This window comes from Mus caroli, unplaced genomic scaffold (assembly GCF_978045245.1).
Source record: "Mus caroli unplaced genomic scaffold, Mus_caroli_1 scaffold_7, whole genome shotgun sequence".
NCBI lineage: Eukaryota > Metazoa > Chordata > Mammalia > Rodentia > Muridae > Mus > Mus caroli.
In genome coordinates, this window is record NW_028227262.1 from 107252812 (window position 1) to 107266626 (window position 13815).

Genomic DNA, 13815 nt, shown 5'->3' on the forward strand with positions numbered 1-13815 from the left:
GTAATTGTGGCTTCATAGAATGAGTTGGGTAAGTACCTTCTGATTCTATTTTGTGGAATAGTTTGTGAAGAACTGGGATTAGTTCTTCTTTGAAGCTTTGATAGAACTCTGTACTAAACCCATCTGGTCCTGGGCTTTTCTTGGTTGGGAGACTATTAATGACTGCTTCTATTTCTTTAGGGGATATGGGACTGTTTAGATCATTAACCTGATCTTGATTTAACTTTGGTACCTGGTATCTGTCTAGAAACTTGTCCATTTCATCCAGGATCTCCAGTTTTGTTGAGTATAGCCTTTTGTAGAATGATCTGATGGTGTTTTGGATTTCTTCAGAGTCTGTTGTTATGTCTCCCTTTTCATTTCTGATTTTGTTAATTAGGATGTTGTCCCTGTGCCCTCTAGTGAGTCTGGCTAAGGGTTTATCTATCTTGTTGATTTTCTCAAAGAACCAGCTCCTCGATTGGTTGATTCTTTGAATTGTTCTTCTTGTTTCCACTTGGTTGATTTCACCCCTGAGTTTGATTATTTCTTGCCATCTACTCCTCTTGGGTGAATTTGCTTCTTTTCGTTCTAGTGCTTTTAGGTATGTTGTCAAGCTGCTAATGTGTGCTCCCTCTAGTTTCTTTTTGGAGGCACTCAGAGCTATGAGTTTTCCTCTTAGAAATGCTTTCAGTGTGTCCCATAAGTTTGGGTATGTTGTGGCTTCATTTTCATTAAACTCCAGAAAGTCCTTAATTTCTTTCTTTATTCCTTCCTTGACCAAGGTATCATTGAGAAGAGTGTTGTTTAGTTTCCACGTGTGTGTTGCCTTTCTATTATTTATTTTGTTATTGAAGATCAGTCTTAGTCCATGGTGATCTGATAGGTTGCATGGGACAATTTCAATATTTTTGTATATATTGAGGCTTGTTTTGTGACCAATTATGTGGTCAGTTTTGGAGAAGGTACCGTGAGGTGCTGAGAAGATGGTATATCCTTTCGTTTAGGATAAAATGTTCTGTAGATATCTGTCAGATCCATTTGTTTCATAACCTCTGTTAGTTTCACTGTGTCCCTGTTTAGTTTCTGTTTCCATGATCTGTCCATTGGTGAAAGTGGTGTGTTGAAGTCTCCCACTATTATTGTGTGAGGTGCAATGTGTGCTTTGAGCTTTACTAAAGTATCTTTAATGAATGAGGCTGCCCTTGTATTTGGAGCATAGATATTCAGAATTGGTAGTTCCTCTTGGAGGATTTTACCTTTGATGAGAATGAAGTGCCCTTCCTTGTCTTTTTTGATGACTTTGGGTTGGAAATCAATCTTATCAGATATTATAATGGCTACTCCAGCTTGTTTCTTCCTACCATTTGCTTGGAAAATTGTTTTCCAGCCTTTCATTCTGAGGTAGTGTCTATCTTTTTCTCTGAGATGAGTTTCCTGTAAGCAGCAAAATGTTGGGTCCTGTTTCTGTAGCCAGCCTGTTAGTCTATGTCTTTTTATTGGGGAGTTGAGTCCATTGATATTAAGAGATATTAGGGAGAAGTAATTGTTGCTTCCTTTTATTTTTGTTGTTAGAGTTGGTGTTTTGTTCTTGTGGCTGTCTTCTTTTAGGTTTGTTGAGGGATTACCTTCTTGCTTTTTCTAGGACGTGGTTTCTGTCCTTGTATTGGTTTTTTTCTGTTATTATCCTTTGAAGTGCTGGATTCGTGGAAAGATAATGTGTGAATTTGGTTTTATCATGGAATACTTTGGTTTCTCCATCTATGGTAATTGAGAGTTTGGCTGGGTATAGTAGCCTGGGCTGGAAATTGTGTTCTCTTAGTTTCTGTATAACATTTGTCCAGGCCCTTCTGGCTTTCATAGTCTCTGGTGAAAAATCCGGTGTAATTCTGATAGGCTTGCCTTTATATGTTACTTGACCTTTTTCCCTTACTGCTTTTAGTGTTCTATCTTTATTTAGTGCATTTGTTGTTCTGATTATTATGTATCGGAAGGAATTTCTTTTCTGGTCCAGTCTATTTGGAGTTCTGTAAGCTTCTTGTATGTTCATGGGCATCTCTTTCTTTAGGTTTGGGAAGTTTTCTTCTATAATTTTGTTGAATATATTTGCTGGTCCTTTGAGTTGAAAATCTTCATTCTCATCTACTCCTATTATCCGTAGGTTTGGTCTTCTCATTTTGTCCTGGATTTCCTGGATATTTTGAGTTAGGATCTTTTTGGATTTTGTATTTTCTTTGATTGTCGTGCAGATGTTCTCTATGGAGTCTTCTGCACCTGAGATTCTCTCTTCCATCTCTTGTATTCTGTTGCTGATGCTCGTATCTATGGTTCCAGATTTCTTTCCTAGTGTTTCTATCTCCAGTGTTGCCTCAATTTGTGTTTTCTTCATTGTCTCTACTTCCCTTTTTAGGTCTTAGATGGTTTTATTCAATTCCATCACCTGTTTGGTCTGGTTTTCCTGCAATTCTTTAATGGATTTTTGTGCTTCCTCTTTAATGTCTTCTACCTGTTCAGCAGTGTTCTCCTGCAATTCTTTAATGGATTTTTGTGCTTCCTCTTTAATGTCTTCTACCTGTTTAGCAGTGTTCTCCTGCAATTCTTTAAGGGATTTTTGTGCTTCCTCTTTAATGTCTTCTACCTGTTTACCAGTGTTCTTTTGTATTTCTTTAAGTGTGTTATTAAAGTCCTTCTTGATGTCCTCTACCATCATTGTGAGATATGCTTTTAGAACCGGGTCTAGCTTTTCCAGTGTGTTGGGGTGCCCTGGACTGGGCGAAGTTGGAGTGCTGGGTTCTGATGATGGTGAGTGGTCTTGGTTTCTGTTAGTAAGATTCTTACGTTTACCTTTCGCCATCTGGTAATCTCTGGGATTAGTTGTTATTGTTGTCACTGTTTAAAGATTGGAGCAGACTCTGTGTTCCACTCACCAGAAGTCTCAAAATCCTGTGGCGGGTGTCGTGGGTAGCTGGCAGGTGTTAGCAGACCCTGAGCTCTAGCTACCCCGGTGCTGTTCAGACTGGAAGAGGCTTGTGGCCCTACTCAGGCTGGATTTCTGCCTCCCCAACCAAAGCAGTCTCAGGTCCCGCGTGATTGGACTGGAGCAGAAGCTGTGTTCCACTCACCAGCAGTCTCAAAATCCTGTGGTGGGTGTCGTGGGTAGCTGGCGGGTGTCAGCTGACCCTGCGCTCTAGCTACCCATCTGCTGTTAAGACCTGAAGAGGCTTGTGGCCCTACTCAGGCCGGTTTTCTGCTTCCCTAACTAATGCAGTCTCAGGTCCCGTGCGCAATTGGATTGGAGCAGAAGCTGTGTTCCACTCACCAGAAGTCTTAAGATCCTGTGCTCATGTTTCCTTTCTATGTTGCCTAGGTCAGCCTTCCATTCTCTTGCCCCTAAATAGCAGGGATTATAGGCATTCACTACTGTGCTCAGTTTCCTTCCTTCCTTCCTTCCTTCCTTCCTTCCTTCCTTCCTTCCTTCCTTCCTTCCTTCCTTCCTTCTTCTTCTTTTCTCTCTCTTTCTTCTTCTCTTTCTTTCTTTCTTTCTTTCTTTCTTTCTTTCTTTCTTTCTTTCTTTCTTTCTTTCTTCCTTCTTTCTCATTCCATTTGTTTACATCTCAAATGATATCCCACTTCCTGATTACCCCTTCACAAGCCCCCTATCATCCCACAACCTCCCCTCCCTCCCTCCCCTTTGCCTCTATGAGGGTGCTTCCCCTCCCATCCACCCTCTCCCCCCCCCCCCCAGGGCATAAAACCTCCACAGGGCCAAGGGCCTCTTCTCCCTTTGGTGTCAGACAAGGCCATCCTTTGCTACCTATGTATCTGGAGCCACGGTTCCCCCCCTGTACACTCCTTGGTTGGTGGTCTAGTCCCTGGGAGCATTGGGTGTTCTGGCCAGCTGATGTTGTTCTTCCTAGGGGGTTGTAATTCCCCTTAACTCCTCCAGTCCTTCTACCAGCTCTCCCACTAGAGTCCTGAGCTCAGTCTGGCTGAGTGGTTGGCTCCAAGCATCCACATCTGCATTGATCAGTTGCTGGATGAACCTCCTGAGGAGTAGCCACACCAGGATTCTGTCAGCAAGAATCTCTTGGCAACAGCAACAGTGTCAGGGTTGTTATCTGCAGACAGGATGGATCCCCAGGTGGGGCAGTCTCCAGATGGCCCTTCCTTCAGTCTCTTCTCCATTTTTTGTCCCTGTTTTTTTCTTTGGACAGGAATATTTCTCGGTTAAAAACTTTGAGATGGGTGTGTGGCCCAATACTTGGACTGGGAGCCATACCTATCTACTGGAGGTGATCTCTATAGGTTCTATTTCCCCTTCTCTGCTGAAATCATGCCCACTGGGTCTTGGGAGCCTCTCATTTCCTGGGCATCTGAGACCCTCCAGTGGCTATCCCCAGTTCCTCATCCCTCCTGCTACATATTCTATTGCCCTTATTTTGTGAGATTTAATTTTATAGATATCATGTAAGCAAAGAAAAATTCATTTAGCTCATATGTGAACGTCTTTCATTAACAACAAAGTTACTTCTGTAAAGGCCTCAAACTGCACAAAGTGGGATGATGACACAGTCCTCTAAGATGGTGGCCTTTTCTACCACTAAGCATTGTATAAATTAAGGAGAATGGATGAGCCAGTCTGTTCTGTGAACCATCAGACTTCATGGTATGGGTTCATGTGCCTGGTTTCCTGATTCCTTCCTTCCTTCCTTCCTTCCTTCCTTCCTTCCTTCCTTCCTTCCTTCCTTCCTTCCTTCCTTCCTTCCTCTCTTTCTTTCTTTCTTTCTTTCTTTCTTTCTTTCTTTCTTTCTTTCTTTCTTTCTTTCTTTCTTTCTTTCTTTCTTTCTTTCTTTCTTGAGATTTCATGGTGATTTGGCTGAATCTAGTCAATGGTTTTATGCTGTCTAATTTTATGTTAGCTTGTAACTAGCTACAGTCATTGAGAGGAGGAAGCCTCCACTGAGAAAAATACCTCTATGCCTGTAGAGCATTTTCTTAATTAGAAATTGATAGGAAAAGGTACAATTTATTGTGGGTAGTGCCATCCTGGGACTGGTGGTCCTGGATTGTACAAGAAAGAAGGCCAAACAAGTCACAAGAAGTAAACCTGTAAGTAGCACCGCTCTATGGCCTCTGCATCAACTTCTGCCTCCAGGTTCCTGTCCTGTTTGAGTTTCTGTCCTTACTGCTTTTGAAAATGACAGCTATGTGCAACAGAGAGTAAAATAAACCCCTTTTCTCCCCAGGTCGCTTTGGTCATGGTGTTTCAGCATAGCAATAGTAACCCTAGGTAAATCAGGTTGCTTGTTTTAAACAGGGAATATGCTTTTCAGTTAAACATAGCTCAGTTTGCAATATCTTTTGGCACTCAGACTTGGTACCAGCTACAATTTGCTTTTGAGATTGTCCTATTAGATGAAAAGGATGATAAATCATGAATTTTCACAACCCCAAATTAATTTGACTTAAAATAAAGATGTTACAAATTGATTACTATAAAACTTAGTTGTATAGCTGTGCACGGTACCATTTGCCTATATTTTAGCACTGAAGATGCTGAGGCAAGAGGACAGAAAGCTTAAGAACTTTATAGCAAGACTGTGTGTCAAGCAAACAAAACAAAAGTTAAGCCCGGTCAAATTACATTGTGTTACTTGATCATGTTTATATAAAAATAGTATTAGAAAAGATGAATATTTCAAAATGACTAAAGTATTCTATAGAGAAAAAGAAACCCTACTGTCAACATAGAGACTTACACAAGCCGACTTATAGCTTCTTCAGTCATTACAGGCAGGAACAGGAAAGAGTATTTATTGACCAGTCTGATATTTCATTTAAGAGGTTCACTGACTACAGTTGCTTGTCCCAGGAGAGGAGATAAGTGACTATGAGCAGTTCTACACATCGAAGAGTACCAATCTTCTTCTTCTTCTTCTTCTTCTTCTTCTTCTTCTTCTTCTTCTTCTTCTTCTTCTTCTTCTTCTTCTTCTTCTTCTTCTTCTTCTTCTTCTTCTTTTTTTTGCTTATTTTGTCTCAACTTATATATGTTTACAATAAATATGTACAAATTTCTCACATGTAGTTATTGATTTTAATTTTTCTGGTTTCATTTCTGTTTTCTTTTCTTCACATGAGTGCAGAAAGACATGCTAGGCAGGATTTGACTGCAACCACAAAGACTTGGACAAGGGGACAAGAGAAGACAGCTGTTAGGGTCTGGATATGGGTGCTCAGGGTCTACACAGGCTGCAAGTCTAAGGTTGCCAAATCCAAGGCAGTTGTAACTTTATAATTGTAGTGTTGTCAACTCATCTCATTTATTTATTTTTAATATTGAGAGCTAGAATTGAGGTGGAATGGCTTCAATGTGGCCCCTAAATTTCATGTGTTGCAAATTTGTTCCCCCAAAGCAAAAGTGTTGAGAGGTGGGAGGTCTTAGTTAGGGTTTCCATTGCTGTGAAAAGACACCATGATCAAGGCAACTCTTATAAGGGACAGAACTTAATTGGGGCTGGCACAAGTTCAGAGGTGCAGTCCATTATGGCAGTGTCCAGGTAGGCATGACCCTGGAGGACCTGAGAGTTCTACATCTTGATCTGGCTTCAGCCAGGAGAAACTGACTCTTCCAAACTGGGTGGAGTTTCAAAGTCCACCGCCACAGTGACACACTTCCTCCAACAAGGTCACCTCCTAACAGGACCACTCCCTATGTGCCAAACATTCAAATCACCACATGATATTTGAAAAATACATTTTGTTTATTCTTAGAGAATGTTATGAATGTATACAATGTTTTTGATCATGCCCATCCTCTCCAACTCTTTCTAGATGCCTCCAACAAATTTCTCACCCAACACCATGTCCTTTTTAAAAATCACTCACAGAGTCTAACTAGTGCTATGTGAAATTGAATGTGGTAGGGTCATCTTCTGTAGCATGGACAACCTATCAGGGGCCATACAACCAAAGAAAACTGACTTTCCACTCCCTAGCAGCTATCTTCCATCAATATTTCCTCACTTGGGGGTGAGGCATTGTGAGCTCCCCTTTCATACATATATGCTGGAATTTTAAGTGAACTACTCTTTGGCACATACCACAGATTCCATGAAAATTTAAGCGCCATGATGCTAACTTGATAGAATATACTGTTTACCAGCATGCCTTTCCAGCCGCTGACTCTTAGAATCTTCCCATTCCCCTCTTCCAAGAGGTTTTCTGAGCTTATGTGATATAGTCACCTCATCTAAGGCAGAACATGTGAGAGGGTCCTTTAAGAAGTGATTGTCATAGGAGTTGTGCCTTCACAAGTAGATTAACATTACTTCAGCAGTGTGTTTATTATAGAAGTGAGCTAAGTCATTTTTTTATTAGATATATTTTTTATTTACATTTCAAATGTTATTTCCTTTCCTGGTTTCACATTTGAAAACCCCCTATCCCCTCCTGCCCCCCTGCTCACCAATCCACCCACTTTCATTTCCTGGCCCTGGCATTCCCCTATACTGGGCTACAGAACCTTCACAGCATCAAGGGCCTCTTCTCCCATTGACTAGGTCATTTTCTGCTACATATATAGCTGGAGCCATGTGTCCCACCATGTGTACTCTTTGGTTGGTGGTTTAGCCCCTTGGAGCTCTGGGAGTACTGGTTAGTTCATATTGTTGTTCCTCCTATGGGGAAACCCCTTCAGCTTCTTGGGTCCTTTCTCTAGCTCCTTCACTGGGAAGCCTGTGCTTAGTCCAATGAATGGCTGTGAACATCCACTTCTGTATTTGTCAGGCACTGGCAGAGCCTCTCAAGAGACAGCTATATCAGGTTCCTGTCAGCAGGCTCTTGTTGGCATCCACAATAGATGGATTTGGGGATTGTATGTGGGATGGATCCCTGGGTGGGGCAGTCTCTCAATGATCATTCCTTCAGTCTCTGCTCCACACTTTGTCTCTGTAAATTTTCTGTCCATGGGTATTTTGTTCCCCCTTCTAAGAGGGATCAAAGTATCTAAACTTTGGTCTTCTTTTGTCTTGAGTTTCATGTGGTTTTTGAATTGTATCTTAGGTATTCCAAGCTTCTGGGCTAATACCGACTTATAAGTGAGTGCATATCATGTGAGTTCTTTTGTGATTGGGTTACCTCACTCAGGATGATATCCTCTAGATCCATTCATTTGCCTAAGAATTTCATTAATTCAATGTTGTTAATAGCTGAGTAGTACTCCAATGTGTAAATGTACCACATTTTCTGTATCCATTCCTCTGTTGAAGTACATTTGGGTTCTTTCCAGCTTCTGGCTACTATAAATAAGGCTTCTATGAACATAATGGAGCATGTGTTCTTATTACATGTTGGAGCATATTCTGGGTATATGCCCAGGAGTGGTATTGCTGGGTCCTCAGGTAGTACTATGTTCAATTTTCAGCTCAGTCATTTCTTCCTCATTTTTTTTTCCACCTTCTTCTATAAAAGGATGCAGGAAGATGGTCTTGATTCCAGATCTTTAAGAAATAAAATTTGAATTTTAATAAATTGCCCTATTTTTGGCATTCTATTATGATAGCACATAATAGACCAAGATGGGAGAATCTGTACTTCAGTGAAGATCCTACAGTGAACCATGGCCATTAGGTTGAAAAATTTTGTCAGGATTGGAAGAATATTTAGTTAGGGAAATACTTTTCTCTCCACCAGCACATAGAGATAGAAAATGTTTTTGTCAACTTGGAGAGGCAAGAGCAAAAGGAGGAGAAAGGGAGGAGATCTATGATAAGAAGACCTGTGTCCTGGTCCTCTCCTTAATGTTTCATGGGAGTGTCAAAGGCAGGCAGAGCTGCAAAACAAAATTTGAATCCACCTCTTATAAAAGCTGCTAAACTCTCATGACATTCACAGAAAGAGTTGGAAATCTATTGAAGAAATTGGTGGATTTCCAAAGAGAGTGAGTAGTTATATCTGGGAGATTTAATAAGTAGTTCTGGTAAAAGGTCAACCATTCAGTTAAGGTCAATGTAAAGCCATGGGTTAAACTCCATTCTTCTCTCCCATGCCATCTGAGTGTGACACCTGAGGAGCATGGATTTCATCCTAGAGAGAACAGGAAGGATAAATCCTGGCAAAATTCAGCAAGGACATGCACAATACAGATTGCACGACCAAGCAAACATTAAAATATAATTTTCTTATGGGGTCATGTCAACTCACATAAGGGGAATTAACCTGACAGGAGGTCAACCTAATGGGCTTAATACCCCCTTTGTTATTCACAGTGATATATTGATCAGTGTTTATATTTTATGATTAAACATATTAACAGTTCATTTTATTTTCATATTTGTCTAAATTTTATCTTCTACCTTTCTATTACTTAGTTGTAGCTAAGACCCTGGCTGGCTGGATTGGCTGGGCATAAGCTCTGAAACATTCATCTTTTCCTCTTCAAGTCCCAGCTGGTGTAGGAGACAGGAGACAGCATCTCTTTATTTCACTGGCTGCTCTTTCCCTCTAGTTTTCCTGGGATTGTTGCTTTCTTGGTCATCACCATCTGGCCATCGAACCTTTCTTAATGTCAGGCATCCCTGTGTTAACTGTCATGCGATAGCTTGTTTTTGAGTTCTTCTGGTGTATTTGGAGCAGACCTTGGTCTGCTGACTATAACTGTAATTTTTGTGTAAGTATATTTACCTTAATGAGCATTTAGCTTTAGTCATTGGCTGCTTTCTTTTGACCTGTCTTCCTCAGGTCTGCCTATGCATTGGAATTGCCTGAATTTCCCAGAGGACTCATGAAAAACATCCACGTCACCATCTAACCTTAATGGATTCTGAATATTTATTCTGGAGAATAATTGAATGCTGGCCTTTTAAATTCTATTTTGTTTTAGTAGGGAATTGGAGATGATGGAGATATGTTAAGACTCATCATTCATTAAGATCTCTACTTTTGATTTTATCACATAGCGTGTAGGAACAATGATAACAGGAACAATGGCATTCAGTACACTCTGTTTGTAGCAATGACTCAGTGAATTTTTGGAGAAGACTAAGAAAGATGCATTCTTCTATCAGGTTTAAGGAAATACAATTAAGTGGCAGAGGTATAGGGAATAATTATAATATTTTACAAAACAAAGTTTCTGGTTTGTGGAATCACATCCACAATACAGTGTTAGAAAGAAGTGTAATTCCTAAACACATATCTCTATAGAAAGTAGAGAAAGAAAAGTAGACCCTAGAGGGGCATATGTTCCAATTTGTTCATTAATGAATATTTTTATGTGCATATTTGGCAAAGGACATAATGAAAGAAAATAGTCTAGCAGCCATTATGAAACAAACTACTACAGAAACAAAGACAAGAGACAAAAAAATGTTCAATCCAAATCTAGTGAAGGGAGAAGACTATTGAAATGTGAATAGACTTTTATCTTTGTTGTTTATAAACTAAGCAGTTATGTGTCTAACTGAAATATCTTCCTGAAGCATGAAATTCATCACAGATAGCAAGTTGTGGAAATACTTATTGAATGTAGTGGAAATTGTGTGCTCTATAAAGTTATTAACATGCTAAATGACATTGAGGGAAGTCATGTTATTTAAATATGGCTAAGAAATTGAAAGATAAATTATGTAAAATGTTTGTTTTCATATTATCCACAAGCATACATAAAACACATTTATATAATAATTAGCTTTATTTCTTCACCATGGGTTGCAAATTTTTACAACTGGAAATATTTTGGACAGTGTGCTCATGACAGACAAGACATTGGGAAGTACTTTAGTGGAAACTTTTGAACAGGTGAATATAAATTTGTGTGTCTTTATGATTCCATTTCTGGGATGTATGGAGTTAATACTGGACTTGTAATGAAGCGGGAGTTTTATGTGACAAGTTATGTAAGGACACAGGCATTGCATATGCTCATTTGCATTATTCAACAGGCATTGCTTTTTGCTACAAGTTAAAAATGGAAGATGCCACAGACTTTACTCACCACTTGCTCTCAGTCTCCTGTCCAAACTGAAGACACAGAGTTGGCAGTTAGATACATAGTACATGGTCCAGTCAGTTCACATAAGGCAGGAGGCTCTGTCACAGCAGAACAAAGGGACTGTTGTTGGTCTGCTGAAAGAAGAAATCTTACATCATCTGAGGGATAAAATGTGCTTATGCTTAGCAGTAAAGATTTTTATCATACAATTGGTCTTTTGAGAGGGCAAACCCTGTGAATGTTTCCCTGAAAGTCAACCACAGTGGTTATAACACGCTATGTGGAGATGCATCTGGCATTTCGTTTCTTTGTCCTTTTCTGTGTATGAGTTATTAGGAATGCTATTGAGGGCATGATAAAACCTGTGATAGTCTGAAAATAACTTCTCCAAAAGACTTATTGAGTTCAGATTTGTGGAGGCATTCTACCATAGTTCAGTGAGCCACCAAGGTCTCACCTGTACAGTGAAGGTTGATCCCTGGTGTAATAGATGATGGGAAAATTAACACAGTGATGACTGAAGACTAAAGTCCTGCACATGTTTTAACAAGTGTGGAAAGATTCACTTTGGAAAGTTGTGATGGTTAATGCTGATCATTCAATTGACATGATCTAGAATTTTTGGAAGCAAACATTTAGGCATGTTTGTAAGGGAGTTTCTAGATTGGATTAATTGAGGTGTGAAGACTCACGTTAACTGCAGGAAGTTCTATTCAATGGGGGGAGGTTTTAGAATGAACAAAGAGTGAAAGACAGATGAGTACCAACATTTGCTATTTCTGCTTTTGACTGTGCATTCACTGTGGCCAGTCTCCCATGTCCCTACTGTCTTTCCTTTCCTGCTTTTGTGGACTGTATTTCCCTCATATCAAGGATGAAATAAAGCTTTCCTTTCTTAAGTTGGTCTTCTCAGGTATTTTTCCACAATGGGAGAGGTTGTGCCTTGTCTTGTAGTAGTGACTTGATGTGTCATGGTGGGTTGGAACCTCCCTCTTCTCAGAGATGAAGGGAGGGATGGAGGAGGGGCCATGAGAAGGGGAACTGGGAGGAGTTGGGGTGTTGTGATTGGGAAGTAAAGTGAATAAATAAGTTAATTAATGGAGAAATATTTCTTTTTAAATAATGTTTTAAATTACTCATCTGAAACATGTTTACATACCACATATCTTGATTGTTTTTAACTTGCAGTCTCCAACTCCCTTGGGCCCATCTAACATTATTTCTTCTCAAGTTCAGATTTGTTTATTTATTTTCCTTTGAGACTGGTTAGTGCTGACAATATGTGCATAGGTTTGGGGCTAGCCACTTGAGCATGGACAATGTATCAATGGCCATAATCTAAAAGAAAAAGTAACCCTCTACCCCCTGCAGCAGTAACTCCTCAGCTAGGAGTGAGGCTAGGTAGCCTCTCTAAATAAATGCTTAAAATTAAGGCCCAATAATTAGCTTTGTGAGTAGTTCTTTTTCATTGTTAAAATACATAGAGCTAGATATTGGCCTTGGTGAATAGTTTGTAACCAAGACTGAATTCTGAGTTTATGTTGCAATGCATCGATGACATCGATGGAAATTAAAAAAAAATTCAGATTAAAAAACAATAGGCAATTAACTATGAGAGAAATGTTAAAAGCCAAATATTTCTACTTTTAGCATTCTGTAAGTACTGAAATTATGACCATCATTGTATGCACATACTTATATGGTCTTTGGCAAGCTGAAGTGATTATTTTCCAGGTAGCTAGTTTGAATTTTCCTATATCACCCATAGATCTCCATGTTTTTGTTTTCTGCAGATTCAGAAGTCTTAAGTGACCTTGCCAATGCAAGTCTGGCACCTTCAAGGAGTTATGTAAATACTTAGCACTTTTCACCACGAGATGGAGCTGATGAATGAAGCTTTCTGTAAATGGAGCAATTCCTTAGTTCATCCACTGGTGAGCAATCATGGTCTTTCTAAGTGAGAGCCTCTTGAGGGAAACTTCTATTTTAGGCAGTTGTCTAGGAGTTTCATCAATCTGCCTTTTAGGGAGAGTTCTTTTTTTTTAATTAGATATTTTTTTCATTTACATTTCAAATGCTATCCCCAAAGCCCCCTATAACCTTTCCCCACCCTGCTCCCCAACTCACCCACTCCTGTTTCCTGGCTCTGGCATTCCCCTGTACTGGGGCATATGATCTTCGCAATACCAAGGGCCTCTCCTCCCATTGATGGCTGACTAGGCCATCTTCTGATACATATGCAACTAGAAACACAGCTCTGGGGGGGGGGTACTGGTTAGTTCATATCGTTGTTCCTCCTATAGGGTTGCAGACCCCTTTAGCTCCTTGGGTACTCTCTCTAGCTCCTACATTAGGGGCCCTGTGTTCCATCTAATAGATGACTGTGAGCATCAATTTCTGTATTTTCCAGGCATTGGCATAGACTCACAAGAGAGAGCTATGTCAAGGTTTAGGGAGAGTTCTTAAATTTTGTTATTATGGTCAAGATTATATATTTTCATCAAGTATCATCTTTTTAATTATTATTTTATTTGTTTACATTTCAAATGTCCTCCTTCCTGGCTTCCCCTCTGCAACCTCCCATCGCATCCCTATTCTCTTTTGCCTCTAGGAGGGTGCTCCCCCATCCACCAACCAATTCCCACCTCACCAATCTAGCATTCCCTTACACTTGGGTATCAAGCCTCCATGGGACTAAGGGCCTCCCCTCCCACCTATGCCAGATAAGGCAATCCTCTGCTGCATATGTAGTTGAAGTTATGGGTCCCTCCATGTGTACTCTTGGATTGGCGGTTTAGTCTCTGGGAGCTTTGGGTGGTTAGTTAGTTGATGTTCTTCCTTGCAAT